At 39.8% G+C, this 26,169-nt stretch overlaps 1 long non-coding RNA gene across 1 annotated transcript; it reads right to left on the reverse strand.

Moving 5' to 3' along the window:
- Positions 1 to 18,651: 18,651 nt before the first annotated feature.
- LOC123386328 lies at positions 18,652 to 23,847 on the reverse strand. Its single transcript, XR_006600111.1, has 3 exons — positions 23,591 to 23,847; positions 22,955 to 23,100; positions 18,652 to 19,373 (listed from the first exon to the last, which is right to left on the reverse strand). It is a non-coding gene; the product is annotated as an uncharacterized LOC123386328 (long non-coding RNA).
- Positions 23,848 to 26,169: the final 2,322 nt, after the last annotated feature.

Below are 26,169 nucleotides of genomic sequence, written 5' to 3' on the forward strand. Positions count from 1 at the left end.
GTGTTACCGAATCAGTCTGTGCACGTGAGTGGGAGAGAACTAAGCCAAGCTGCAGTCTAGGTTATAATTGTCCACATTAGAGACTTGTTAACTGTATCACTACATCTACCCATAATACACCAGGAGTATATGTAGAAATGAGCTTCTTAAAGAGGTAGAACAGACAGCCTTGTTATTTGGGGCATGACGGGCAGGGGATACCATTTGGAAAGGTACAAGGTGTGGGGCGGCTGGGTGACTCAGTCAGTGAAGCGTCAGACTTCAGCTCAAGTCATGATCTCACAGTTCGTGATTTTGAGCTCTGCGTTGGGCTCTGTGCTGACAGCTCAGAGCCTGGAGCCTGCTTCCGGTTCTGTATCTCCCTCTCTGCCCCTCTCTTGCTGGTGCTCTATCTCTGTCTCTCAAAAATAAATAAATGTTAAAAAAAAATTTTTAAAGAAAGGTACAAGGTGGCAAGGATTGTACTCACTACCTGGGGGCTGGGCAGAGACAGACACCGGGGATCTATAGGATCTACCCCAGACTTCCCAAGCAGGCAGCGGGTCTCCATGCTGTGCACATGCCAGCAGGTAACAAGGACAGAATGTGCCTGTGAGAAGTCACCAGAGAGTTGAGAGCCCACAAGTAATCAGAAGAGTTCTGGTAGTGTCTCAAAAGGATGATTTCTATCTGCCTTCGGGAGACCCTTGTAGCATCTTAAGGGCACTTCTGCGTCTCTGAAAGTCACAATAGAATTCTCATCACACAACACGGCAAAAAAGAGAAGGAAACCTCTTCCCATAACTCCCCAGCACTTTCATCTGCATCTCTGACGTCACAATTATTTTCTATCTCCTGCCATGTCATGTGGAGGATGCCCTCAGCCCCCTCTCAGAGCCCCTTTCCCAGTGCCGTGTGCACACCCCCTCGCTTCTGTGTATGTTAGTGCTAATTATTTGCAGCTGTGACCTTCTTCAGACCTTGCCCTTGGGCTCCTGGAGCTGCTATGCACAAATCCACATATCCAGAGTTACAGGTCGGGGAGTTTATGTCTCATCCCCTTCCCACCCTCCAGCAATGGCTGGTACAAGGTTACAAAGCCCACCTCTCTTGCCTGAGTAGCTGCAAACTCTCGGATGCAATTTATACTCCATGTCTCCCCAAGGGGTCAGGCAGAGGTTTGGACTTCAACTGAAATCCTTCCTTTCATTGGCTTCTTCCCCTTCTGATACTGCTTCCCCCACTCCCTCGCTGATTTCTCCTCGGAGCACTTAATAAATCACTTGCACTCAAATCCTTGCCTCAGAGGCTGCTTCTGGGAGGATTCTCCCTTAGGGTTCCAGCTCTGTCCACAGTCCCAGAAAAGGCAGTTGTGTGGACCTCAGGACTTCATCTCCCTGGCCACAATTAATTACACCAGGTGGACCCCTAATCCATGCACAGCCAATTGAATTCTCGAAATGGAATAATCATCCTACATGTAAGAGATAAACCTGTAATATTCTTAGAAGAAACATAGGAGTAAATTTTCTTGACCTTGGGCTAGACAATGGTTTCTTAGGTTATGTATTAGCTTGGGCTGCTACAACACAGTATCATAGACTGGTTAGCTCAAACAACAGACATTTATTTCTCCCCATTACTGAGTCTGGGAGGTCTAAGATCAAGGTGCTAGGTGACTTGGTTCCTGGCTAGAGCCCTCTCCCAGGCTTTCAAATAGCTGAAGTGTGTGTGTGTGTGTGTGTGTGTGTGTGTGTGTGTGTGAGGGAGGAAGAGAGAGAGAGAGAGAGAGAGAGAGCTCTCAGGTGTCTCTTCTTATAAGGGCACTAATCCCATCATGAGGAATCCACCTTCATGACCTTATCTCCCAAACATCCCATCTCTATAATATCATCACATTGGGAGTTAGGAGTTCAACATATTAATTGGGGGGGGGGGCTCACAATTCATGTGGCAATGAGCATGTGATGATGCTCAGCATCATTAATCATTACAGAAATGCAGATCAAAACTTCACCAAGATACCACCATACACCCACCTTACACCATATGATTGAGCAATTCTACTCCTAGGTGTATACCCAAGAGAAATGAAACATATATCCACACAAAAACATGTGCAAATGTTCACAGCAGCATCATTCACAGTAGCCAAAAAGTCTAAAGAACCAAGAATGAAAAAGAATGACGTATTGATATACACCATCACAGTGATAAACCTTGAAACCTTTCATTACGCTAAATGAAAGAAGCCAGACATAACATATTACATATTGTATGACTGCATTTATGTGAAATGTACAGAATAAACATAGAGACAGAGGGTAGATTAGTGGTTGCCTGGGGCTAGTGGGGGGCTGGGGTTAGTGGGAATGGGGCATGACTAATTCTAAGATTTCTTTTTGAGGCGTTAAAAATGTTCTAGAATTAGATCATGGTGATCATTGCACAACTTAGTGAATATACTAAAATCCACTAAACTTTAAATAGGTGTATGCAAAATATATATCTCAATAAAGCTTTTTGTTAAGTTTTTTTAATGCTTTCATTTATTTTTGAGAGACAGAGAACTAGTGAGGGATGGGCAAAGAAAGAGGGAGATACAGAATCTGAAGCAGGCTCCAGGCTCTGAGCTATCAGCACAGAGCCTGACAGAGGTTTAAATTCACAAATTGTGAGATCATGACCTGAGCAGAAGTTGGACACTCACCCAACTGAGCCACCCAGGTACCTCACAATAAACCTTTTTTTTTTAAAGACCTCTCAGTTGGATTCCCTTGATATTTCTTTGTATCTTTCTAATAAACAGGCTGTATAGGAAAAACACTTCTGTATTTCTCCTCTACTACTTTTTTGTAAGTTTATTTACTTTGAGAGAGAGAGAGAGTCAGCATGAGTGGGGGAGGGGGAGAGAGAGAGAGAGGGAGAATCCCAAGCTGACTCCATGCTACCAGCACAAAGCTCTATGCAGGCTTGACCCCACAAAACTGCAAGACCATAACCTAAGTTCAAACCAAGAGTCAGACACTTAATCCACTGAGCCACCCAGGCGCCCCTCTCCTCTACCAATTTCACACCACTACCACACTCACAACACTTATGACACCAGATTTGGGGCAGAGCATGGGGTTCCACATCAAGCAAGTCTCTGTGACACCACCTGGGTATCTGAGTCAATTCAGTTCTGACTGTAACCTGAGTTAGCTCAGACCCCAAAGATTAAGGGCTCAAGGGTACTGCCTCCATTTCAGATGCCACTCATGAATCTAGGATGTCACCTGTGCTTCTGACGAACAGGTTATAAATCTGAGTTTCTTATGACCTCCTCCTTGGGTTCAGTCTTTTGCTACAACAGCTTACAGTACTCAGGAAAACACTTAACCAATTTATCATATAATAAAGGATATGAAAAAAGATCCAGATAAAGATCCAGATGAAGAGATATATAAGGCAAAGTCCAGAAGAGCCCCAAATATAGGAGCTTCAGTCCCCTTGAAGTTGGTGTGGAGTAGGTATGCTCAATCATTAACTCAATCTCCAGCATCTCTCCCCTTCTTGGAGGATGGGGAGGGAGGCTGAAAGCTTCAAGCTCCTAATGGTCTTTCTGGTGACCAGCCCCTATCCAGGAACCAATCAAGTGCTACCTCATTAGAACAAAAGACACTCCTATCACTTAGGAAATTACTAGGGCTTTAGGAACTCTGTGCCAGGAACAGGGGCAGATATGTATATAAATACTTTTTTTCTATTCTTTCACTTTTTTTCTATTATTTCACAATGGCCTTTAACGTAAACTATTGAATATGTTTCTTTATCTTTAAGCCAAGTTTCCTGAAGACATAACACATAACGTCTCATCTCCCTTTCAGACTGTGACTTTCTGAAGGACGGGATCTGCATATAATTCACATAAATTGCTCCAGATGCTTTGCACTCTCTTGCTCTCAACCTCAGAGGCAGAGCTACTTTTTCTCCCACCACAAACACACCTATACACCTGTCACTGCTCTCACAACATCCTATTCCCTCCAGAACCTTCCTCTATCAATTACTCCCTTTCCATGTTTCATCAAAATCTTCCTTCAAGACTTCTCCATATTTTAAAGCACATTATCTCTGGTCATCCTTAGACCCAGATCTTCTTGAGTTATCCTGATACTTTCTCCACCCTCCACAGTCAAACTTCTCTGAACACCAGTCTATTCTCCCTTGCCCTGTTTCCTCAGCTCCTTAGTTCACAATAACCTGGCTTCCACAGGAACCTTCCCCTGGACACAAGACTGAATTCCCTTTTGGAGTCGTGAGCCCAGCTACTAACTCCCTGTCGATTTACAGACATGTTACAGAATGGGAGAAAGGATGAGTCTTCCATTTGACCTAAACTTGCTCATTCCTGTTTGTGTTGGTTGGCTGGATAACACAACATGCATTCCAGTCTCTCTCTTCTTGCCCGCCTCCACTCCACAGGCTGGAAAAATGAGATATTTTCTTTCCCAGCTTTCTCTGAAGCTGGGGGTGAGAGGTACCTAGTTCTGGCTAATTGAATGAATGCAAATCTATTGGGAGCTTCTGAGAAAGCTTTTGCCTCCCTAATAAAAGGGACATGTGTCTCTGGAGCCATCTCTTCCTGGCCCTACCTGCCTTCAACAGAGTCACAATGTGACTCTATGGGAAATTCCTAGAGAATCTCAGAAAGATTGGCACTGACACTGTCAGGCCACTGAGCCAATGATGGCAACCACCTACCTCTGGACTTCTGTTGGGAAAAGAGTCTGAACCAACACACTGGGGAAAATATTTTCAACTTATATTCTAAAGAGTTAATATCCCTAATATTAAAAAAAACTTCTAAAATAGAGAAGACCACAACTATATAGAAAAACCCAGAAAATAATGTAGGAAAATAAGCAAGAGATATGAACACACCATTAACAGAAAAGAGATACAAATGGCTATTAACCATAAGAAAAGATGTTCAACCCTGCTCATAAAGAAATGCAAACTGAGATGTCATTCCCACCTACAAGATGGGCAAAAAGTCAAAATTTTGACAGCACAATCTGTTAGTGAAGCTCTGAGAAATGGACATTTTCATTCTTTGCTGGTGGTAATGCAAAATTGTACAATTCCTGAGGAAAGAATATTGACATAATTATCTGTGCATTTACTTTTTGGCCCACCAACCCCACTTCTAGGAATATATTCCAAAGATAAAATGGTAAAAAATACCAAAGACACAAGTGCAGGGTTATTCATTACAGAACTACTTGTAACTGCAAAAGCCCACTGCTCACCCAACAATAGGAGATTGTTGAATAAACTATGGTATGCTTATATAATGGAATTATATGCAGCTGTAAAAAGAAATAAGAACCATTTATAAATACTACTATACAGAAGTTTCCAAGATATATTTTTAAGTAAATAAAGTAAGATGGTAAAAGTGTGTATAGTATGCTACCATTCATCTAAAATGGAGCAGGAGACATATTTTAATGGAAAGATAAATCATAACTTTTTTTAATGATCACCCAAAAAGTAAGGGAGGAAAAGTAGTGGAGAGGACAAGGACAGAATCTGGACTTCTCTGAATGTACCTTGTGTTACAGAGTTGACTTTGGAACCATGTAAATATTTTTTATAATTACAAGATAAAAATTCATTTATATATATAATTATAGTTGTCTTATGATCATATCTTATAAAAATTTCATTTTAAAATTAATCTTTAAAAATCAAAACCAAAAGGAAATGGGTAGTGCAAAAATGAATCTCTTTCTGTCCCCACTAATAGTATTTCTAATATTAAATCAATCTTGAATTCCTGGAATAGATCCCATTTGATTATGAGGCATTATCTTTTTTACCTATTATAAAATTCTGTTTGTTACTCTCTTCTTTGGGATTTCTACTTTGTTATTCATGTGATGTGGGCCTATAATGTTCCTTTCTCATACTCTGTTTTTTTACATATGAGTCATATCAATAAAAAAGAAAAAACCATATAATCATCTCACTAGATGCATAAAGAGCATTTGACAAAATCCAGTATCATTTTATGATGAAAAAACAAAGCTGCCAGAAGACTTCTGGGGAAGAGGCAGAGTAGGAAGATCCTAGGCTTACCTCATCCTGCAGATACAGGATAACATCCACATTGGGGTGAATAAAGCAGAAAATGACCTGAAGCCTAGCAGAACAGACACTCCACAGCTAACTGTAGAGAAGAGGCCACATAGAAGAGGGTAGGAAGGGCAGAGACACAGTTGAGAACTAAATGGACCCACAGGACTGTCTGCAGGAGGTAGGAGTGCCACAAATGCAAAGAGGGGAGAGAAATAGATCCTCACACCAGAAACCACAGGCAATGAAAGGACAAATTCCTATAACATTTGGCTTTGGAAACTAGTGGGGCAAATGTCACAAGTTCTTAGAATCATCAAGTCTGGGGGAGGAACCAAGATGGTGGAATAGCATGGGAGTTTTTTGTGTATCTTGCATCCATGAAATACTGCCAGACCAACACTAAACCATCCTGCACACCTAGGAAACTGATCTGAGGATTAACACAACAATCTGCACAACCTGAACCACAGAATTCAGCAGGTACACAGCACGGAGAAGTGAACTTGGGGAGAGAGAAGCCACAGAGGGCAGGGAGCCACTTTTGCATGTGGAGAGAGGATGGGGATGGGAGAGGGGAGGATACGGGAAAAGCATCCCCCCAAAAGCAACTGGACAAAAAGTGCAAAAGTGGAAACAGCTGCAGGGACTGAACTAAAAAGGGAGAAAGAAGAAAGGAGAAAGGAGAAAGGAGAGGGTTTAAATTCCATTAAGACTATCAACAGGGGAAGCACAGAGTCTGAAACTCCACAGCTCGATACCTGGTGGTGCTCTGGTGGGAAGGGCGAATCCCCAGGAGCAGAGTGGGGTCCGGGAGTCTTCAGGCTACGTGGGGGAGAGGCAGTTCCCCTGCTGGGAGGACACCTGGGAAAGGCTGTGTGGGTCCCTCAAAGACAAGGCCCCAGTGGACTCAGGAGAATAGCCACATTTGCTGGTGCTGGAACAAGGTCATTAAGGGTGAAGCCTGGTGCCAGATGTGTGTTGTGATTTTCCATAGTCCCTGAAATGCTGCTGCTATACTATCTCGCGAACTTTTTCTGGTGTGGGCTGGCACTCGGCCACATTCTCTGGGCACCAGCAGCATCAGGGTCCAGCAAACATTCCTGGGTGCAACTGGCATTCGGCCACTGCTTGGTGAGACCCTCCACAGAGCAGCAGAAAGGATCCAAGCCACAGTCCTTCAGAAGTAAGGGGTCGGGAAAAACATCTGAGAGTTTTTTTGCATCTGAGACAAAACTCAGGATGGAGGGGCTGCCTGGGGCTTGGTCACGGATGTGTGAAAGCAGGGATTGGAAGGAAGCCAAGACAAAGGACAGGTGCATGATTGCAGACTGGGGAGAACAGAGTTCCAATACTAGAGACCCAGTAGCTGGGCGAGGCCATTTTCACTACTCCTGCACATGCACATACACACCTACAAGCACCACAACAATCCACCCCAATAAGCTAAGCAGCACCATCTAGTGGATAACGGAGCTGTTACACTAAGCCCCGCCCAACTGGGCTAACCTCGCTCTTCAGGAACACAAGTTTCTCTGCCTGCTTAGTTTATGGACTATAAAGCACTGCATAATTTGACTTCTAGGGGAAAACAAAGTAATTTCAGTCATTTTTCAGTCCGTTCCTCTGTCCATCTATTCAATTTTCTTTCTTTTTTTTCTTTTTGCTCCTTTTCATTTTTCTTTTTCTTGAATACAGAAAGAGAAAAAAATCCATTTTTATTTTCAATTTTTATTAAAAATATTTTTCTTTAATTTTTTCTACTATATTTTTACTTTTGTGTAAATTTTTTTAAATTCTATTTTACTTCCATAATTTCATTTTAGTCTACTTCAGTGTATTCATTTTTTTGAAATTTTCAAACGATTCCTTTTTTTTTTCTTCCACTTTTTTCTCTAATCTATCAAGCCCCTTTCAACACTCAGACCAAAACACACTTAGGATCTAGCATCATTTATTCAATTTTGTATGTGTGAGTTTGTTTTTAATTTTTTAATTTTAATATTATTTAGCTTTAATTTTTTTAATTTGAATTGTTTTAGCTCATTAATTCCTTCCTTCCCTTCAAAATGATGAAACAAAGGAATTCACCCCAAAAGAAAGAGCAGGAAGAAACAACACCCAGAGACTTAACCAACACAGATACAAGCAAGATGTTTGAACCAGAATTTAGAATCACAATAATAAGAATACTAGTTAGAGTCGAAAATAGATTAGAATCCCTTTCTGCAGAGATAAAAGAAGTAAAAGCTAGTCAGGATGAAATAAAAAATGCTATAACTGAGCTGCAATCTCGAATGGATGCCACAGTGACAAGGATGGATACAGAATCAGTGACATAGAGGACAAAATTATGGAGAAAAATGAAGCAGAAAAAAAGAGGGAGATTAAGGCAAAAGAGCATGATTTAAGAATTAGGGAAATCAGTGACTCATTAAAAAGGAACAACATCAGAATCATAGGGGTCCCAGAAGAGAAAGAGAGAGAAATAGGAGTAGAAGGGTATGTGAGCAAATCATAGCGGAAAACTTTCCTAACGTGGGGAAAGACACAGACATCAAAATCCAGGAAGCACAGAGGACCCCCATTAGATTCAACAAAAACCTACCATTAACAAGGCATAGCATAGTCAAATTCACAAAATAGTCAGGCAAGGAGAGAATCATGAAAGCAGCAAGGGAAAAAAGTCCCTAACCTACAAGGGAAGACAGATCAGGTTTGCAGCAGACTTATCCACAGAAACTTGGCAGGCCAGAAAGGAATGGTGGGATATATTCAGTGTGCTGAATCAGAAAAATATGCAGCCAAGAATTCTTTATCCAGCAAGGCTGTCATTCAAAATAGAAGAAGAGATAAAAAGTTTCCCAGACAAACAAAAATTAAGGAAGTTTGTGACCACTAAACCAGCCCTGCAAGAAATTTTAAGGGGGACTCTCTGCTCTGAGGGGAGAAAAGATGAAAAAAAAAAGAAAAAAAAATATATATATATACCAAAAGTAACAGTACAGTTGCCCCACATCGGGCTCTGTGCTGACATCTCAGAGCCTGGAGCCTGCTTCAGATTCTGTTTCTCTTGCTCTCTGCTCCTCCCCAATTAATGCGCTCTCTCTCTCTCTCTCTCTCTCTCTCTCTCTCTCTCTCTCTCAAAAATAAATAAACATTAAAAATAATAATAGTAACAAAAGAAAGACAGCCCTGAAGCTGTCACCACCAAGTTCTGGTGAACAGGGGACATTGCACTGCAGATACTATAAGACCTCTTCTTCATAAGGTCACTACTTTCAAGAGCAGGAAACATAGATGATTTTTCCAACACACAGAAACAGACACAGGGAGTCAGACAAAATGAGGAGACAGAAGAATATGCCCAAATGAAAGAACAAGGCAAAAATCACAGCAAAGAAAGCTAAACAGAACAGAGATAACTAATATGCCTGATAGAGAATTTAAAGTAATGATCATAAAGATACCCACTGGACTTCAGAAGAGTGGAGGACCTCAGTGAGACTCTCAACAAAGAGATAAAAAGTATAAAGAACCTATCAGAGATGAAGAACTCAATAACTGAAATTAAAAATACACTGGAGGGGGGTGCCTGGGTGGCTCAGTCAGTTAAGCATCCGACTTTGGCTCAGGCCATGATTTTATGGTTCGTGAGTTCAAGCCCCATGACAGGCTCTATGCTGACAGCTCAGAGCCTGGAGCCTCCTTCAGATTCTGTGTCTCCCTCTCTCTCTGACCTTCCCCTGCTCATGTTCTGTCTCCCTGTCATGCAAAAATAAATAAACATTAAAAATTAAAAAAAAAAAGATTTTCCCAGACAAACAAAAGTTAAAGGAATTCATGAGCACTAAACCAGTTCTAAAAGAAATGCTAAAGGGGACTTTCTGAGTGGAAAGAAAAGACCATAAGTAGGATTAAGAAAAGTAGGGAATGCAAAAGCAGGAAAAGTAAGTATATATATAAAAATAAGTCAAGGCTTTCATAAAAGAAAAGGATATAAAGTATGACACCATATACCTAAAACATGGTGAGGAGAAGAATAAGGATACAGTTCAAATTTAAGCAACTATCAACTTAGTATATACCGCTATCTAAGATGTTGTATATAAATCTAACAGTAACCACTAAACCAAAAACCAGTAATAGATATGCAATAAATAAAAAAGGAATCCAAGTATATCACTAAAGAAACCCAGCAAACCATGAGAGAAGAGAGCAAGAGAAGAAAAGAACAGAGAATAACTACAAAAACAACTGTAAAACAAGTAGCAAGATGGCAATAAGTACACACCCATCAATAATTACTTTGAATGTAAGTGGACTAAATGTTTCAATCAAAAGACATAGGGTGACAAAATGGATAAAGAAAACAAGACCTATCTATATGCTGCCTACAAGAGCCTCATTTCAGACCTAAAGTCACATGCAGATTGAAAGTGAAAGGTTGGAAACACATTGATAATGCAAATGGAAGTGAAAAGAAAGCGGGGTACCAATACTTACAGCAGACACGATAGATTTCATTTTATTTTATTTTATTTTATTTTTAAGGTTTATTTATTTTTGAGAGAGAGAGAAACAGAGTGAGTTGAGGAGGGCAGAGAGAGAGGGAGACACAGAATCTAAAGCAGGCTCCAGGCTCTGAGCTGTCAGCACAGAGCCCAACATGGCGCTCCAAGTCAGGAATGGTGAGATCATGGCATAAACTGAATTTGGATGCTTAACTGACTGAGCCACCCAAGCCCCCCTAGATTTTTTTTTAAGTTTATTTATTTATTCTCAAGGAGACAGAGACAGCATGAGTGGGGGAGGGACAGATAGAGAGAGAAAATCCCAAGCAAGCTCTGATCTGCCAGCACAGAACCCAATGTGGGGCTCAAACCCATGAAACCATGAGATCATGACCTGAGCCAAAACCAAGAGTTGGATGCTTAACCAACTGAACCCCCCAAGTGCCCCCATAAAATGGATTTTAAAACAAAGACTTTAACAAGAGACAAAGAAGGACACTATATAATAGTAAAGGGAACAATCCAAGAAGAAGAGACAACAATTGTAAATACTTATGCACCCAACATGAGAGTACTTAAATACAGAAATCAGCTAATAACAAACATAAAGGAAGTAATCAATAGTAATACAATAATAGGGGTACCTGTGTGTCTCAGTCAGTTAAGCATCCAACTCTTGATCCATCAGAGGGTTTGTGAGTTCAAGCCCAGCATTGGGCTCCACACTGACAGCACAGAGAATGCTTGGGATTCTCTCCCTCTCTCTCTACCTCTCCCCTGTTCATGCTCTCTCTCTCTCTCTCTCTCTCCCTCTCTCTCAAAACAAATAAATAAACTTAAAAAAAAAGTAATATGATAATGTAGGGAACTTTAACACCCTACCTACATTAACGGATAGATCATCTGACCAGAAAATCAACAAGGAAACAATGGTTTTGAATGATATACTGGACCAGATGGGTCTAACAAATATATTCAGAACATTCTATCCTAAAACAGCAGAATACACATTCTTTTCAAGTGAACATGGAACATTCTCCAGAATAGATCATATGTTAAGCCACAAAACTAGTCTCAATAAATTCAAAAATATTGAAGTTATACCATGCATCTTTTCCAACCACAATTCTATGAAACTAGAAATCAACCACAAGAAAAAATCTAGAATGAACAAAATACATGGAGTTTAAATAACATACTACTAAACAATGAATGATTCAACTGGGAAATCAAAGAGGAAATTTAAAAAATACATGGAGATAAATAAAAATGAAAACACAATAGTCCCAAATCTTTGGGACGCAGCAAAAGCAGTTCTAAAAGAGAAATTTATAGGAATACAGTCCTACCTACAGAAAAATCTCAAATAGCAATCTAACTTTACACCTACCTGAGCTGGAAAGAGAAAAAACAAAACCCAGTAAAGGAAAGGAAAGAATAAAGATATAGCAGAAATAAATGAAATAGAAGGTAAACAAGCCTTCTTTTTTAATCAATGAAACCAGAAGCTTAGTTCTTTCAAAAGATCAACAAACTGAAGTTTGATAAAATTTTAGCCAGACTCATCAAAGAAAGAGAACTCAAATAATCAAAATTAGAAATTAAAGAGGAGAAATAACAACTAATACCACAGAAATACAAAGGATTATAAGAGAATATCATGAAAAATTATATGCCAACAAAATGGACAACCTAGAAGAAATGAATAAATTCCTAGAAACATATAACCTACCCAAACTAAAGCAAAAAGAAATAGAAAATTTGAACAGACTGATTACCATCAAGGAAATTGAATCAGTAATCAAAAAACTCCCAACAAACAAAAGTCCAGGACCAGATGGTTTCACAGGTGAATCCTACCAAACATTTAAAGAAAAATTAATACCTATTCTTCTAAAACTATTCCAAAAAATAGAAGAGGAAGGAAAGCTTTCAAATTCATTCCATGAGGCCAGCATTACCCTGAGACCAAAACCAGATAAAGACAAAACACACACACACACACACACACACACACACACACACACACACACATATATATAAGCCAGTATCACTGATGAACATAAATGCAAAAATCTTCAACAAAATATTTGCAAACTGAATCCAATAATATATTTAAAAATTATCCACCATGATAAAATGGGATTTATTTTTGGATCATAAGGGTGGTTCAATATTTGCAAATCAATCTACATGATATATCACATCAACAAGAGAAAGGATAAAAATGACATGATCATTTCAATAGATGCAGAAAAAGTGTTTGGCAAACTACAACATCTGTTCATAATTTTTATTTATTTTTTAAAATTTTTTTACTGTTTATTTTATTTTTTTTCTCAACGTTTATTTCTTTTTGGGACAGAGAGAGACAGAGCATGAACGGGGGAGGGGCAGAGAGAGAGGGAGACACAGAATCTGAAACAGGCTCCAGGCTCTGAGCCATCAGCTCAGAGCCTGACGCGGGGCTCGAACTCCCGGACCGCAAGATCGTGACCTGGCTGAAGTCGGACGCTTAACCGACTGCGCCACCCAGGCGCCCCTATTTTATTTATTTTTGAGAGACAGAGAGAGACAGCGTGAGCAGGAGGGGGCAGAGAGAGAGAGAGAGGGAGACCCAGAATATGAAGCAGGCTCCAGGCTCCAAGCTGTCAGCACAGAGCCTGACGCAGGGCTTGAACTCACGAGCCGTGAGATCATGACCTGAGCCGAAGTCAGCTGCTCAACCGACTGAGCCACCCAGGTGCCCCTGTTCATAATTTTTAAAAACCCTCAACAGAGTAAGTTTAAGGGGAACATACCTTAGCATAATAAAGGCCATCTATGAAAAACCCACAGCTAACATCATCCTAAAGGTGGAAAATTGACAGATTTTTCCCTAAGATCAGAACAAGACAAAGATGTCCACTGTCACCACTTTTATTCAAAATAGTACTGGAAATCCTAGCCACAACAACCAGACAAGAAAAATAAATAAAAAGCATCCAAATTCATAAGTAAGAAGTAAAACTCACTATTTGCAGATGACATGATACTATATAGAGAAAACACAGAAGACTCCACCAAAAAACTATCAGAACAGATAAATAAATTCAGTAAGGTCTCAGGATACCGAATCAATATACAGAAATCCATTGCATTTCTATACACTAATAATGAAGTAATAGAAAAAGAAATTAAGAAAACAATCTCATTTATAATTGCACCAAAAATAATAAACTACCTAGGAATAAAGTTAACCAAGAAGATGAAAGACCTGAAAGACTCTGAAAACTATGAAACATTGATGAAAGAAATTGAAGATGACACATACAGATGGAAAGATACTCCACGCTCATGGATTCAAAGAACAAACATTGAGGGGTGCCTGGGTGGCTCAGTTGGTTAAGCATCCAACTTCATCTCAGGTCATGATCTCACGGCTCATGAGTTCAAGCCCAGCATTAGGCTCTGTGCTGTCAGTTCAAAGCCTGGAGTCTGCTTCAGATTCTGTGTCTCCCTCTCTCTCTGCCTCTCCCCTGCTTGTGCTCTCTCTCTCTCTCTCTCTGAAAAATATATAAACTTTTTTTAAATTTTTTTAAAAGGAAGAACAAATATTGTTAAAATGTCTGTACTATCCAAAGAAACCCACAGATTTAATGCAATCTCTATCAAAATACCGACAGTATTTCTCACAGAACTAGAACAAATAATACTACCATTTGTATGGAACCACAGAAGACCCTGAATAGCCAAAGCAATCTTGAAAAGGAAAAACAAAATCAGAGGTATCACAATCCTGGATATCAGGATAAACTACAAAGCTTAGTAATCAAAAAACAGTATGATACTGGCACAAAAATAGACACATAAATCAGTAGAACAGAATAGAGAACCCACAATTATATAGTCAATGCATATTGGACAAAGGAGGCAAGAATACACAACGAGAAAGTCTCATCAACCAATAATATTGGGTTAACTGGATGGCTACATACGAAAGAATGGAAATGGACCACTTTCTTTCACCATACACAAAAATTAACTCAAAATGGATTAAAGACATAAAGGTGAGACCCGAAACCATAAAAATCCTAGAAGAGAGCACAAGCGATAACTTCTCTGACATTGGCCATAGCAACATTTTTCTAGCTATGTCTCCTGAGGCAAGAGAAACAAAAGCAGAAATAAAATATTGGGACTACATCAAAATAAAAACTTCTGTACAGCAAAATAAACAAAAAATAAAACTAAAAGGCAACCTACAGAATCAGAGATGTTTGCAAATGATATATCTGATAAAGGGTTAGTATACAAAATATATAAAGAATTTATACAACTCAACACTAAAAACCAAATAACTTAATTAAAAAACTAGCAGAAGACATGAACAGACATTTCTCCAAAGACATACAGATGACCAACAAACAGACACGTGAAAGATACTCATCATCAGTCATCATCAGGAAAATGCAAATCAAAACCACAATGAGACATCTCATACCTGTCAGAATGACTCAAATCAAAAACGTAAGAAACAACAAGTGTTGACAAGGATGTGGAGAAAAATGAACTGTCTAGCACTATTGGTGGGAATGAAAACTGGTGCCCCTCTATGTTTATTGCAGCATTATTTAAAATAGCTAAATTATGGAAACATCCCACATGTCCATCAATTGATAAATGGATAAAATATGTGGTATATATATATACAATAAAATATTATTCAGACATAAAAATCTTGCTTTGCAACAACATAGATGGAGCTGGAGAGTATAACGCTAAGTGAAATAAGTCAAAGACAAATACCATATGATTTCACTCATATGCAGAATTTTAAGAAACAAAACAAAGAAAAAAAGAGAGAAACCAAAAAAACAGACTCAACTGTAGAGAACAGACTGGTGATTACCAGAGGGAAGGTGGGGGGGGGGGCTGTGAAATAGGGGAAGGGGATTAAGAGTACACTTATAATGATTTCTGAGTAATGTATACAATTATTGAATCACTATGTTGTACACCTGAAACTAATATAACTCTGTATGTTAACTATACTGGAATTAAATTTTTTTTAAATCTTTCCATCAAAATAGGATAAGAGAGGTCTTCAACATTATTTTTAATAATGTATAGAAGGGGTGTCCAGGTAGCTCAGTTGGTTAGGTGTCTGACTCTTGGTTTCAAGCTCATGTCATGATCTCACCACTCATGGGATCAAGTCCTAAATCAGGCTTCACGCTGACAACATGGGGCCTGCTTGGGATTCTTTCTCTCCCTCTCTCTCTGCCCCTCTCCTACTCACACGCTTTCTCCCTCCCTCCCTCCCTCCCTCCCTCCCTCCCTCCCTCCCTCCCTCCATCTCTAAATTAATTAATTAATTAACTTTTTAAAAAATTTAAATGTATGGAAAACCTACAGTTAATATCTAAGAACAAGAAGAAAGCAAGGCTGCCTGCTCCTACTACTTCTAGTCAACATTACATTGGAGGTCCTAGCCAGTGCAATTAAGGAAAAGAAGGAAGAAAGAAAAAGAAAGAAAGAAAGAAAGAAAGAAAGAAAGAAAGAAAGAAAGAAAGAAAGAAGAAAGAAAGGGCATCCAACCTTCATTCACAGATGATAGGATATTCTGTGTAGAAAATCTAATGGAATTTATCCAAAAAAAACTACTAGAATTAATGTTTCCACAGTTACAGGATACAAAATCAATATACAAAAATCAATTGTATTTCTACATACTAGCAATGATCAATTAGAAGTCAAAAATACCAGGGCATCTGGGTGGCTCAGTTGATTAAACATCGGACTCAACTTCAACTCAGGTCATGATCTCATTGTTCGTGAGTTTGAGCCCCACGACCAGCTCTGTGCTGACAGTGCAGAGCCTATTTGTGATTCTCTCTCTCCTCTCTCTGCACCACCCTCCCCCTCACCGCACCTGTCTCTCTCTCACAATAAATAAACTTGAAAAAAGAAGTTGAAAATAACATTTACAGTAGCATAAACAAATGTGAAATACTTAGGGAAAAATCTGACAAACGATGTACAAGACCTGAACACTGAAAACTACAAAACATTGCTGAGAAAATTTAAAGAAGACCTAAAAAAATGGAGCGATATAATGTGCTCATGGATTGGATGACTCAATAAGGCATTAATTTTTCCCAAATTGTTGTATAGATTTGATGCAATCCAAATCCAAGTACCAAAAGCCTTTTTATTAAATAAATTGGCAAGCTAGTTCTAAAATTCATATTGAAATACAACAGATCTAGAAGAGCCAGATAAAGTTGTAAAAGAAAAAAAAGTGGGAGGACTAGTACTGCCTGGTTTTAAGACTTACTATAAAGCCACAGAAGTATTGCAGTAAAGACAGACATGTAAATCAATGAAACAAAAAGATAGAATCTAGAAATAGATCTAGACACATATGGACAATTGATTTTCAGCATTTGGTGCAAAGGCAATTCAATGGAGGAAAGATATTCTTTTCAATATGTGATACAGGATCAATTTGCTCTTTATATGCAAGAACATGGACTTCAATTCATTTACAGAATTAAATCAAGATGAATCATGGATCTAAATATAAATACTAAAACTACTTTTAGAAGAAAACATAAGAAGAAAACACTAAAACTACTTTTAGTGACATTAGATTAGGCAAAGATTTCTGAGGTATGACACCAAAGCTACACATTTTTTTCTTTTCTGTAAAAGAAAAATTGATAGGGGCGCCTGGGTGGCGCAGTCGGTTAAGCGTCCGACTTCAGCCAGGTCACGATCTCACAGTCCGTGAGTTCGAGCCCCGCGTCAGGCTCTGGGCTGATGGCTCAGAGCCTGGAGCCTGTTTCTGATTCTGTGTCTCCCTCTCTCTCTGCCCCTCCCCCATTCATGCTCTGTCTCTCTCTGTCCCAAAAATAAATAAACGTTGAAAAAAAAATTTTTTTTTAAAAAAGAAAAATTGATAAATTGGATTTCATCAGAATCTAAAATTTCTGCTCTTTGAAGACACTGTTAAAAGAATAAAAGGCAAATATAGACTAAAAGAAAATACCTTCAAATCATATACCTGCTAAGGACATGTGTCCTAAATACACAAAGAAGTCTCAAAACTAAATAATAAAATGAGCAACCTACCAAAACTGGGACAAAAGACTTGAAAATATACTTCACCAAAGAATACATACGGATAACAAAGAAGCACATGAAGACTTTCAACATCATTAATCTTTAGGTAAATGCAAATTAGAACCACAGTGAGATATCGCTACACAGCTATTTAAATTGCTAAAATACCTTGGATAAATTCCTACTAGTGCTATTGCTGGGTCATAGGGTAGCTCTATTTTTAATTTTTTGAGAAACCTCCACACTGTTTTCCAGAGCAGCTGCACTAGTTTGCATTCCCACCAACAGTGCAAGAGGGTTCCCGTTTCTCCACATCCTTGCCAAAATCTGTAGTTTACTGATTTGTTCATTTTAGCCACTCTGACTGGTGTGAGGTGGTATCTCAATGTGGCTTTGATTTGTATTTCTCTGATGAAGAGTGATGTTGAGCATCTTTTCATGTGTCTGTTGGCCATCTGGATGTCTTCTTTGGAAAAGTGTCTGTTATGTCTTCTGCCCATTTCTTCACTGGATTATATGTTTTTCAGGTGTTGAGCACTGGGTGTTGTATGTAAGCTGATTTGACAATAAATTATATTCATTAAAAAAATTAAATAAACAAAAAAATTGTCAGAAAAATAGAAAATAAAATATAAAAGAGTATATAGGGTAGTCATATTGTGAAGAAAGGAGATGTTGTTCTTAAATCATCTTAAATAAAAATAAATAAATAAAAGAAAATAAACTGCTAAAATGACTGCCCATAGCAATGATGCAACCTCTTGGGAAAAGAGTTCGTTGTATATTTTTTTTAAGGTACATATGTAGCTGCCAAGTGTTCCCAGCCTTTTCCATTCTGAATATTTACTTGAGAGAATGAAAGTATATCTCCATACAAAGACTTATAGATGAATGTTCATAACAAATTTATTTGTAATAGCCCAAACTGTAAATTACTCAAATGTCCATCAACAGGTGAATGAATACACAAATTTTGGTATATCCACACAATGGAATACCACTCGGCAATAAAAAATAAAAAGAACTGTTGATAGATGCAATATAAATGAATCTCAACATAATTATGCTGAGTGAAAGATTTCTTATTTTTATAAAACTCTAGAAAATGCAAACTAACCTATAGTGACAGAAAGCAGATTAATGATTGCCTAGCATGATACACAACCTCTAAAATGGCTCCCTGTGATTATCACATCCTAGTATTCACAGTCTTGTGTAATTCCATCCCCTTGAGAGTAGACTGGACTTAGTGACTTTACTATAAATAAACAGAATATGGCAAAAAATGATGAGATTTCACTTCTGAGACTAGGCTATAAAGAGACGGTGACTTCCATCTTGCTTACTTTCTCTGCCATGCACAATCTCTCTCTCATTAAGTCAGCTGCCATGTTGAACTGCCCTAAGAAGAAGACATATGGCAAGGAGCTCGGTGAAGCCTCTACCCAACTAATGAGAATCTGTAGTCCTCAGTTCAACAGCTTATGAGGAACTGAATCCTGCCAACAACCATGTACATGAGCTTGGTTGCAGATCTTCCCCTGGTCCAGCTGTAAGATGAGACCACAGCCCTGGACAACACCTTGGTTACAAGCTTGGGGGAGATATTTTGGCAGAGGCGCTCAGATAAGTTGTGTCCGGATTCCTGACCTGCAGAAAGTGAGAGATGATAAACGTTTGCTGTTTTAATCTGGTGAGTTGTTGCATAGCAATAAACAACTGATACATTTGTAGACTGGAGGTAGAAGGCAGGGGTGAGAGGCAGGAGAGGATTGCAAATGGGCACGAAGAAACTTTTGGTGATGGATACACTCATCATCTTGAGTGCTGTGATGGTTTCGTGAATGTATACATATGTCAAAACTTGTTAATTTACACACTTGAAATATGTGCCATTTATTGTATGCAAATTATATCTCAATGAAGCCGAGGTTTGTTAAAGGTTGCTGTGAGGTCAACTAAGAAAAGGACTAAGAGTGTATAGGGTAGTCATATTGTTAACATGGAGGTCTTCAGTTTAGGATAACCTGCCATCTGGATTTGCCCAAGACTGAGGCTATTCCTGGAAGGCAGGAGTTTCCGTTTTAAAATCTAAGAAAGTCCCAGGCATTTAGGGGGTTGGTTCCCCTACTGATAACACTAACAAGAATGATAGGGTCATCCATTAGGGAAGTCATTGGCAGCCTTGTGGAAGGCTGTCTCACTTGGGATGATGGGGACAAAAGCCTCTTGGAATAGTTCAAGACAGATGGCAGAAGAACCAGGGAAACTGATATCGACAAGTCTTTTGAGGAGGTTCATTGCAGCAGCAAAGAGGGAATTGCGTAGCAGCTGCAGAGGCTGTAAGTCAAGGAGGTATGTTCTAAGGTAGGAGTCCTTGTGTCCTGTTTGTGTGCTAATGGAATTCCATAATCCAGTGGAGAAAAAAAATGTTGGTGTGACTGCACTACACAGGACACTTGCTGGAGAAATGACCTCCAGTAGGTGGGACTTGCTTGTCAAGCAGAGATTGCACAAGCGACCTGAGGCTCCCTGCCAGGCCCCCGGGGCTCCCCAGTGGGCCAGGGTGACCCCAAAATGCAAGATCTTTCTTCAATTCTTACAGTCAAGTGACTCGTGCTTCTTTCTATAGACTCTTGTATTTTGGAACAAAGTGAATCAGGAAAGGTTAGTAAAATGTGCTATTTATAAACTAAAATGACCCAGGACTCTGACTGTGTCCTTTGCTAAGAAGTCTGTCTGCCACGCCACACTTAGCAATGTTTTCAAACTCCTACTCTGCATGCACACTTGGTTAGAATGCATGCACAGGGTTAGAATTTCTTAATTTTCAGAAGGACTCATGGTTAGTACTTCATCAGTGTTACCCTGAACTGGCTGTGGTTTTTTTCCTACTGATGGCCTTGCTATTTTCATCGTAAAAGTCTCTTTCAGTATAGCTTTAACATTATCCACTTGGCTTTTTGTGGGTTGTTAGGTTGATTTCACAGTCTATAGTGATCCAGATTTGCATCAATAATTTTTAACCTATAACTTTCCTATAATAGGCTCCAAGACCATGTAAGTTTGGTGTTCGAATAGGAATCATTCGCATCCCTGTTGCTCATGGAGGGACATGTCATGTGGGATGGGCTGCTTGTGAATATCAGCTATGTTAATAAGTAATATTGAGTTATTTTTAAGTTTTTAGCAATTCTTCATAGTAGAAAAATCTATTAGGCATGTTCACATTCTTCTGAAGTAACTAATAAGTGAATTGTTTATATTGCTAGCACCATAATGAATCCAACTTGTTTTATTTCTTGAGTTTTTCTCCTCAGTGGCAACTTGAGAGCAGGGGAGAGCACAAAGCCATGTATCCTGCCTGTGGATGCCACAGTGGAAAGCTGAGGAGCCCCGATTATAGAAAGGCTTTTTCAGGGCTTCTCAGGACAGGCCTTTGTGCCAGCACATGCCAGCTGCAATTCCAGGCTGGCCCCCATGAGCACCCACACTCCACTTCTTCTTCTTAAGGACCAGCCGAGAGAACGCTGTGGTTTTGCTGCACAGGAGGAACATCCCATTTTTCCTGGACTGCATCTTTCCTTTTTTCTTTTCTCCCTTGGCTTCTCTCTTTTCCTTGCCCCCAGGATTTACTGTTCTAACTATAGCTTCTAACAGGTGTCCAGCCAGGACGAGGAGGCTGTGGTCCAGCTGTCCACAGACACATGGACACTCTCCAACCATCTTGCTGGAATAGCAGGGCCCTGAACACACTCGCTGAGTGAGGACAGCACACCCCCCAGGTCATGGCTGGGGAGGGGCAAAGACAGGGAAGCTTCTCACTGCCAGAGCAAAGCTGAGCCCAAGAGAGTGTGCAAGCTATCCCCAGATCTGAGTGGACTGCTCTGTTTCAACAGGGAATCAAGAATTAGCTCTTATTTTCTCATTCTTGGCAGAGACTGCCAGAAGTCTACTCAATATCTATCCCCTCCTCCTTCTTTCTTATTAATGTAACCCTTATTTGAGCCTCACCGGGCTCAGACTAAGCACCCACTACAAGTGAGCTACTGCTGTATCATTTAATCTCCGCAACAACTCATTGCACAGAAGAGCTCCTACTTGTGCTCAGTGATTTACTTGAGATCTCACAGCCAACAGGTGGCAGAGCTGGGATTCAAACCTGAGTCTGTCTGCTTCAGAGACTTAACCTCTTCCTCTCTACCTCTTGTCTCCCTAAGAAGAAAGAATCCACATACAGAGATGGGAGCTTTAGAAAGCACCTCTGAGACCCAGTCTTCTCTCTGGGGATAAGATCACCCCACAGAGCAGGTGTAGGTTCTCTCCAGGACTGCCCAAAGTCAAACTCCCCTCTCCCAGTGCATGGCCCAGAGTTTGGTGCATAGCATAGGCCCAACAGGGAGGCAAGAAATGGAGGAGAGGAGAGATAAAGGGGGAAAAGGAGAGAGAGAGGACAGAAAGAAGGTACCAAACACCCATGTCCTCAGCTACCTGCCCCAAGCCCCGGCTGCAGGCAAATGGTCTCTACCAGTTAGAACTTGCATCCAGTCAAGAATACCAGAACTAGAACTTAAACATGTGAGTTTATGATTATTTTCCCCCACACAACCAGACAGATAGGTAGTGGTGTCATAATAGTGATTCAAAGATGTCAGGTCTGCGGTCTCTGCTTCTCTCGGCCTTTTCCTCATGATCACGAGATGGTTGCTGCAGGTCTCGTGATCATGATCCAGGCAGGAAGAAAGGAAAGCAAATATTTCTTAGAAACCTTTAGTTTATGTCTTATTGGCCAGAACTAGGCTGGGAAATGTAAGGTTTTAGTCTCATTTTGTTTTTAGCAAGTTTTCTTTGTTCTGTCATCCCCTTCCTTGCCTTCTTCTCTGCTTCTCAGTGCCAGGGAATGATCTCTAAAGTACAGCTCACACATGTAATCTCAGGAGAAAGGACAAAACAGGTCCTGCTGAAATTACGAAGACTTCTAGAAAATGGATCCAAACCCCAAATTTTCAGATTTGATTTTCAGGGCACACCTCTGCCTGCACCTGACCTACTGGGTTTCTATAGCTTGATGACTCCTCTGGGAGAGCCCTGGGCCCCAGAATTCACAGATAGGGCAGGAATTGACCACAACCACCAAGGAACAAATCCCAAATCAGTTGGGATATTTTCAGCTGTAAGTAAATGGAAAACCTCAACTCAGAGTAGCTTTAATATGTAAGGGAGTTTATTACCTCACATATAAGGAAGTCCAGAGATGGGAAGACAGGACGCCAGGCAAGTACTTCAGCACTCCATCTTTTCTGTGTTTTCTGGGAACTGCCCCTCTCTGTGTGTTGGTCAGTAGCAAGATGGCCAAAAAAGCTTCCATGCATCATAACTGGATGAAGAAGAGAGACCATCTCTTCCTAGGGCTATTTATTAGACATGAGGAAACCTTTCCTAAAAATCCCCCTACAGACTTCCCCTCATGTTCCCTTGTGGCCTCTCCATGTGGCCAAGGTTTCCTCATACCATGAAGTCTGTGTTCCAAGGACAAGCACTAAGAGAGAGAGTCAGAGACAGAGAAAGAGAGAGAACCCAGATGAAAGTCATATCTCCTTTCAAGACCCAGCCTCAGCCATGCAATGTCACTTTTCCCATATTCTGTCCCTTGCAGTCACAAAGTCACCCATCTTCAAAGAGAGGGGAAACAGAATCTGTTAGTGGGGCAGTGGCAAGTTCTGGAAGAACACATGAGAACTGACTGACTGTGGCCACTTTCAGAAAATACAATGTGCTGCATCAGGAGATCCAGTTAGTCTTTGCAGAGCAGCCCCTGCACCACCACCCTCCACCACCCCCTGCTCATCTGCATATCCAGGTCTTACCTAGAAGGATCTAAATCACTTGCAGAACCCGGCTGCAAGGCATTCTGGGAAATGTTGTTTCTAGCAGTTGGAATGGGAGGTAGGTGAGACAGCTGAGAGGTGTCCGCCACAGCTGAGAGAGAAGAAAGAGGGACTAAATAAATGATGAGGAAGTGGCCAACACAGTCTGCTACAGATTCTTACCTGTTCTAATATCTACTTCATAACTTTCTCCTATAACATTTGACAAGTATTCACTGGGCATCTCCCATGTTCCAGGCAAGCTGGAGTTTAAACAAGACAGATAGGGATTTTAGAAGCTATGGAAGACAATGTTAAAGAATTATTATAAAAATTTTGCATTTGGGATTGTAAAGCAGGCTTTAAAAAGAAGTCACATATTTTATATATATATATATATATATATATATATATATATATATTCTCACATGTTTATCTTGTTAGCCAGCCTGATAGGAAACTTCAGGCACTGGAGACTAGCCTGAGCATTCCTTCATAAACCTCTGTAAACATCCCAGAACAAAGCTCTTTTAGGTGCTTAGGTATTACTCAGAGTATTAACTGATCAGAGTTAAATAGTAGAGATTTGTAAAGATAAGTACATGTTCAAATAAATGCAGAATTCTGAAGCAAGCTAGTATCAACAATATCTAGATAAACTTGGCACTAACTGAAGCAAAATGGAAGCATTGGCCTCCAACATGAGGAAAGTTCAATACCAGACACAATCCAGGTCCTGGCAAGAGTAGGCACTGAGGCTAGTATTGAAGAGGATATAAAGAATTGGAAAAGTACTCCATGCTAATGGATTGGAAGAATAAACGTTGTCAAAATGTCTATACTACCCAAAGCAATCTACACATTTAATGCAGTCCTTATCAAAATACCACCAGCATTCTTCACAGAGCTAGATCAAACAACCCTGAGATTTGTATGGAACCACAAAAGACCCCAAATAGCCAAAGCAATCCTGAAAAATAAAAACAAAACTGGAGGCATCACAATTCTGGAGTTCAAGCTATATTACAAAGCTATAGTCATCAAGACAGTATGGTCCTTGCAAAAAAACAAACACATAGATCAATGGAACAGAATAGAAAAACCCATAAATTGACATCTAACTATATGGTCAACTCATCATCTTCAACAAAGCAGGGAAGAATATCCAGTGGAGAGAAGACAGTCTCTTCAAAAAAAATGGTGCTGGGAAAACTGAATGGCGGCACACAGAAGAATGAACCTGGACCACTTTCTTACACCAAAAATAAATTCAAAACGGATGAAAGACCTCAATGTGAGGCAGGAAAACATCAAAATCCTAGGGGAGAACACAGGCAGCATCCTCTCTGACGTTGGCTGGAGCAACTCCTTATTAGATAGATATGAAAGCAAACATGAACTATTAGGACTTCATCAAGATAAAAACTTCTGCACAGCAAAGGAAACAATCAACAAAACTGAAAGGCAACCTACAAAATGGGAGAAGATATTTACAAACACCATATCAGCTAAAGGGTTATCATCCAAAATCTATAAAGAAGGTATCAAACTCAACACCCAAAAAACAAACAACCCAATTAAAAAATGGACAGAAGACATGACACTTTTCCGAAGAAGACATCCAGATGACTAACAGATACATGAAAAGATGCTCAACATCACTCTTCATCGGGGAAATACAAATCAAAACCACATTGAGATATCACCTCACACCTGTCAGAATGACTAAAATTAATAACACAAGAAACAACAGGTGTTGGCAAGGATACAAAGAAAAGGGAACCCTCTTGCAGTGTTGGTGGGAATACAAACCGGTGCAGCCACTCTGGAACTAAAAATAGAACCCTATGATTCAGCGATTGCATTATTAAGTATTTACCCAAAGGATACAAAAATACAGTTTTGAAGGGGTACATGTACCCCAATGTTTATAGCAGTGTTATCAATAATACCAAACTATGGAGGGAGCCCAAATGTCCATTGACTGATGAATGGATAAAGAAAATGTGGTGTACACACACATACACACACACACACACACACACACACACAAACACACACACACAGGAATATTACCTATCTATCAAAAAATGAAATCTTGCCATTTGCAATGATCTGGATGGAGCTAGAATGTATTATGTTAAGCAAAATTAAGTCAACCAGAGAAAGACAAATATATGATTTCACTCATATGTGGAATTTAAGAAACAAAACAGATAAATATATGGGAAGCAGAGGAGCGGGGGGAAAGGGAAGAAAGGGGAAAAAAACCACAAGAGACTCTTAATGATAGAGAACAAACTGAGGGTTGTGGAGGGAGGTGAGTGGGAGATGGGCTAGATGGGTATTAAAAAGGACACTTGTGATGAGCCCTGGGTATTGTATGCAGGTGATTAATCACTGAATTCTACTTCTGAAGCCAATATTGCATATTAACTAACTAAAATATAAATTAAAAACAAAACAAGACAAAAGCCCCAGCCAACATTAGCCATTGTTTCAAGAGAGATAAATGTTAGAGTTCCTCAGTATCAGCCATAAGTGGAACTTTAACTCCCAAGGAAAACCTGCCATTCATT

The sequence above is a fragment of the Felis catus genome, chromosome B3 (assembly GCF_018350175.1).
Source record: "Felis catus isolate Fca126 chromosome B3, F.catus_Fca126_mat1.0, whole genome shotgun sequence".
NCBI lineage: Eukaryota > Metazoa > Chordata > Mammalia > Carnivora > Felidae > Felis > Felis catus.